This window comes from Anastrepha obliqua, chromosome 1, assembly GCF_027943255.1.
Source record: "Anastrepha obliqua isolate idAnaObli1 chromosome 1, idAnaObli1_1.0, whole genome shotgun sequence".
Lineage (NCBI taxonomy): Eukaryota > Metazoa > Arthropoda > Insecta > Diptera > Tephritidae > Anastrepha > Anastrepha obliqua.
This window is the reverse complement of record NC_072892.1, coordinates 134,123,303-134,129,006: the sequence shown is the minus strand read 5'-3', so window position 1 is coordinate 134,129,006 and position 5,704 is coordinate 134,123,303. Positions and strand designations below refer to the sequence as shown.

General features: G+C 39.3%; 1 pseudogene; it reads left to right on the top strand.

Annotated features, from left to right (window-relative positions):
* The first annotated feature begins 4,289 nt into the window (after nucleotides 1–4,289).
* On the top strand, nucleotides 4,290–4,767 carry LOC129237342 (cytochrome c1, heme protein, mitochondrial-like; annotated as a pseudogene).
* The last annotated feature ends 937 nt before the right edge of the window (nucleotides 4,768–5,704 follow it).

Here is a 5,704-nt window from a genome sequence, read left to right as displayed (position 1 = left end):
AACGATTTGTGTACTGTTTGGTAAAGGGTAAGTATTCCATTCGATAGAACTTATTCTGCGCTACAAAACTAAAACAAAAATCAATATTTTCGACCCCTGCTCTTCTTTGCTTTTCAACGAAGTCAAAAGCTGCCGAAGCCGCCTGGGTAATTTTCGACGTGTATGGACAAGGTGTCATAGGCGAGTCTAAAGCACGGAAATTGTTTGCAAAGTTCAAAAATGGCGACTTTGATGTCGATGACTCGTCGCGCAGCGGAAGGCCTTCTGAATTCAATGAAGAACGTCTCAAATCACTTTTGAAGGAGAACGGTCGCCAAACCAATTGAGGGGAAAAATGAACTGCGATCATAAAACGATTCGCAATGACCTTCATTTAATGGGATTTATCGGAAAATTGCGAGTCTGCGTGCTCGACGGAAAACACTAAGAAAGTCGCTTCAAATTTCTTCTCATCATCTCGCCCGCCATCGAGCAACATGCGTCATAAACAGCACTTTTTGTACCGAATCGTTACGGGAGATGAGAAATGGTGCCTATACATCATTATGAAGCAAAGAAAGGAGTGGGTAGCTCTAGGTGGTACGCCAAAGTCGATTAAAGCAGATCATGATATGTGTTTGGTGGGACTGAGAGGGCATGGTGCAGTGGGGAATGCTCGAAACGAATACCACTATTAATAAGAAACTCTACAAAACTCAGCTACACCGCGTGAATGAGGCTAACTCCATCTATTTCAAGTAATCCGAAGTGATTCTACAGGGTTGCTCATATTCGACGGATCTATCTGGCAACCCTTTTTGACAGAGACGTTAGATCGCTTAATGACATACCGCGTTGGAAGCGTCAGTCCAAGCAGATTTTTACCATGGAACAGTACCAGCCACGTGATCGCTCCCAAATTGTTGAAATTTACAATACATTCAACAAAAGAAGAAGAAGAAAAACAAAATCATCACGTCCGATGAGGCTCATTTCTTATTGAATGGGACGGTAAACAAGCAAAATTGCCGTATTTACACCTCTGAAAATCCTCACGAAATTCAAGAGGTACGTACCTCTTGACGACGAAAAAGTCACTGTTTGGTGCGGCGTTAGTGCGAAAACGATTATTGGGCCGTTTTTCTTCGAAAATGAAGATAGTCAATCAGGAGCAAGATGGCGCTCCACCACATACAGCTCGCACCACAATCGATTTTTTGAAGAAATTGTTTCCTCGTCGTTTGATGTTGAAAACTGGCGATTTTGACTGGTTACCGCGTTCGCCCGATTTAACGCCACCTGACTTCTTCTTGTGGGGATATTTAAAATCAAAGGTTTATATTAATAAGCCAAAGGCCATAGAAGAGCTCAAGAACAACATCCGTGAGAAAATAGCCCCTATTCCAGCCGAAATGTTAGCTAAAACTATGGAAAATGCTGCAAAACGGGCACAATGCGCCGTACAGGCTCAAGGCGGTCATTTGAGAGATATCATATTCAAAGAGTGATGTCCACAAATCTACTTGAACCAAATAAAATGATTATTATCGTCAACATCAAAAAAATTGTGTTTTTCTTGGATTTAAAAAAAAAACACATGGGTCCGTCGAATATGGGCAACCCAGTACTTATTGGTTTAAAAGTATTGGAAGTAATACCTGTGGGTCGACCTGTCAATTTATTCCATTACTTACAAGCTATCTGAAGTTTATTTGCTAGTATTTTTAACAAAAAAACAAAAAAATACGAATATCGCAGTGATAAAATTAATTGTTTCAGAAGATTTGTCATGACCAGAAATTTATATAAAAATGGTGAAAGTATTAAAGCAATCTGTTTCTTCATTTCCAAATGGGCACAGAGTTCAAACGTGTTCTTATAAGCGCTACAGATGAAACACGTAGTGTAATATATAGTATGTCGACAAAGTTCAACGACACCAGAAGCCAGTGAAGATTTAAGATTGACTAAGTGTAAAATTGCTGATACCATAGGTATCTCAGATCAATAAGTACTCCATATTTTATATGAAAAATTTCATTTGGAAAGCTGTTCGGAAAGTTATTGTCGCTTTTGTTATTAATTCAACAAAAAGTTATAGAGCAGATTTTGCAGAGCTTCCGATAACAACGTCAGCCTTGAAATCCAACGTAGGATCTCTCTTGGCAACAAGTGCTTCTTTGGACTAAGTACGCACTTAAGTAGTAAAGATCCAGCGCCTACGTTGGCTGGGTCATTCATCCGAATGAATACAAACGCTCCTATGAGAAAGATCAGGCGGAGAAGAACTTGTTTTCACTTGGTGCATCCAACTGGCGCCGGTTAGCACGAGAAAGAAACGACTGGCGCGATTTGTTAAACTCGGCCAAAATCGCTTAAGCGATTACTGCACCAATTAAGAAAAATAAGTATATCCCACGACGTAAAATGTTCTTGACATTTTTTCGTTTAATTCAACGAAAATTGGCTAACTAAATTTATCCTCATGCGCATGGCTCCAAATAATTTTCTGAGAAATGAAAAAAGTGATCATATTCTGGTCAGACTCGACGATTTCCATGGTTTTATAGATATTTTGGAGGATCGGCTTAACAAACCATGCCTAATATTCAATTGCCTCCATATTATAAACAAAAAATAGTTGGAACTAGCATTTTGCTTCTTAATTCAATACTATCAATAGGTCCATAAAAAATACTTTTTGTTTTATACCATCTGCGCCAAGTTTTTACCTTGATCGTAGAGATAGTGGAAAATATGTATACATCTTCCGAAATTTGATTAGTTTTGCGTCACCTTGTAAAGACATGAGAAATCTTTCAATTAGACCCACAATCTTGCATTCACTTTGGCTGAAATAACAAATGCGGAAATCTTTTTATGCAGACATATTTACATATATGCCTACGTACTATACACACAAACATATTTATTCCATATAAATTCCAACATGTTTGCTCAGATGAATAAATAATGAACTATGTATAATGCAATGGCAAAACCGAAACTATCTATCCCCATCATGTAGTCTTATCGAAGCTTATATGGCAAATGGTAATTTCCAAAGAAATATGAGGCAACAAGCCATAAAAGTATGTATGTATGTCATAAATATAGGTGTATAGAACAATTATTGCCTATATTAAAATTTGTTGGTATTTCTGTGCATGACCAATTCCAGCCTATTTGCCTTGCACTCATTCCCACAGTACGCCAATTAAGCGCATTTGAAGCATATCAGATTGCAGATAGTGACCGAACATTTTTGAAAATGATTGTGTTTCCTAGTAAAAATCTTGCAAAACAGAGTGAGGCAGGCAGGCATATTAATTAGTGATTAACACTAGAACTACCGAGAGTAAAACTGAACTACTTCTACCTGCCACAGAGAAAACAGAGCTAATCCTTCTAACCAATAGGCGTCTCCATTAGAAGACCACAAATGCCTAGGAGTGCAACTAGATGCAAAATTAACTTACTGGGCGCACATGAATCATGCTGCCACAAGAGTTGCCAAAGTAAGCGCCATGTTAAGTAAGCAAATGGCAAACCTTGGAGGTCCAACTTATCCAACTCCAACTCACCTGCGCTCTCAAAGTTTCTTCTTCATACAGAACAGTATCAGAAGCAAAGGTTTTAATTATCAGCGGAACCATCCCTTTCGATCTTCTAACACATTTTGACAAATAAGAATGAACTCGGAACAGTACTTAGATGAGCAGCGAGACTTAAAAAAGTGGGTAGAGAGAAAGTACGATGAGATTAACTTTTACCTTACACAGTTTTTGTCCAGACATGGGCCCATTCGCAAGTATTTGTGGTGAAAGGTAGAAGTGAACCTACCAAATTACATTTATGGAGATACTGAACGTGATGATGCAGAGCACACCTTCTTTAAATGCAAGAGGTGGAGCATAGAGAGAACTGCTCTGCAAGGAGCTATTGATGTACTTACACCTGAAGAAATAATCGAGAAAGTGATGATAGGCGAATAAAAAATGGAATTCCGTCGCAAATTTCGTTGAGGATTTTATCCGAAAAAAGCGGAAATGGAAATTTATGCTGAAGAGCATTTTTTTTCAAAACAGGCGTCCCTGGACGCAGGGGGAGTAAGTAAATGTGTTCTTCTTAGGACCGTCTTAGCCATCTTGGACCTCTATCTCGCTCAATGCGGAAGCAGGCTCGATAATTACCACACACGTAGTAACGACGATTACTATACGGTGCGGGGGCATTTTTAACCCAACCTCACCGCCCAAAAAACAAAAGCTACTTCTACCTAAACCAGTCAAAATGACTGGACTGAAACTGAACAAATAATGGTAAAAGATGGTTCCGACGATACCGGAAACTACTATGAACGCCCGGGCAAACTTTCTGATTATTTCTCCTCACCATAACCGGACGAAGAGGCTGCTCGGGCGGCTAATAACGGTACTTATCCACCGGATTTAAGCTACATTGTATAAGAACGTAAAGGCGGGGAAGATTATATATTTTCGTTGCTTACTGGTTACTATGATGCACCAGCCGGTGTGGTGCTGCGCGAAGGACAGTACTTTAACCCGTACTTCCTTGGCGGTGCTGTTTCCATGGTTCAAGTCTTCTACAATGAGGTAATTGAATACGAGTCAATTAGCTAAGGACGTAGGTACCTTCCTTAAATGGACTTCAGAGCCAGAACATGATGACCGCAAGGAAATCAAGAGACACAAGCGGTCTACTTTGAAATCTAGGAAGATCGTTTTTACACCAAAAATAAATGCGATCCCAAAGCGAACAATATAAAGCATTAAAACAGCAAGATTAGGTATACAAAATATGCATAACCACACAACCTTCCCATCGGCTAAAAAAAGAGCAAGTTTCACTGCGGAGAGGAGAGATACGACAAGATCCATGCATTTATGCGTAAAATGTAAAAAAAATACTTGTAAATGATGATTTTTTAACTATTATCTTTTTAGACAGTTGGTTCAAAAAGCTGACGTACGTTTCGTGTTTTGTTTCACTGTCAAGCATCTTCAGTTTGGTCTATAATTTAACCATGAATCGTCTTACAAACGAACAACGTTTGCAAATCATTGAATTTTATTATAAAAATGTGTGATCTGTTAAGAAAGTTTATCGCGCGCTGCTTCCATTTTATGGTCAGTTTAATTGACCCACTGAAGCGGCTATTCGAGCTATTAGAACCAAATTTACATTATTGGACATCAAACCACCAACACACTTACGTAGAGTGCGATCGATTCGTCGCCGTTCACAGCAATTGGGCCTCTGTTACTCAAAAACGTGGAAAATTTTGCGAAAGGATTTAGGTGTGAAGCCTTTCAAAATACAGCTGGTGCAAGAATTAAAGCCGAACGATCTACCGCAACGCAGAATTTTTGGTGAATGGGCTCTTGGAAAGCTGGCCGAAGATCTACTTTTTTATCTTTTATGTTCAGCGACGAAGCTCATTTTTGGATCAATGGGTACGTAAATAAGCAGAATTGTCGATTTTGGAGTGAAGATCAGCCAGAAGAATTGCAGGAGCCACCAATGTATCCAGAAAATGTCACAGTTTGGTGCGGTTTATGGGCTGGGGGTATCATTGAACCGTACTTCTTCAAAGATGCTGCGAATCGTAACGTAACTGTGAATGGTGGGCGCTACCGTGAAATGATATCCAACTTTTTTTTTGACCAAAATGCAAGAGCTTGACTTGCATGACATGTGGTTT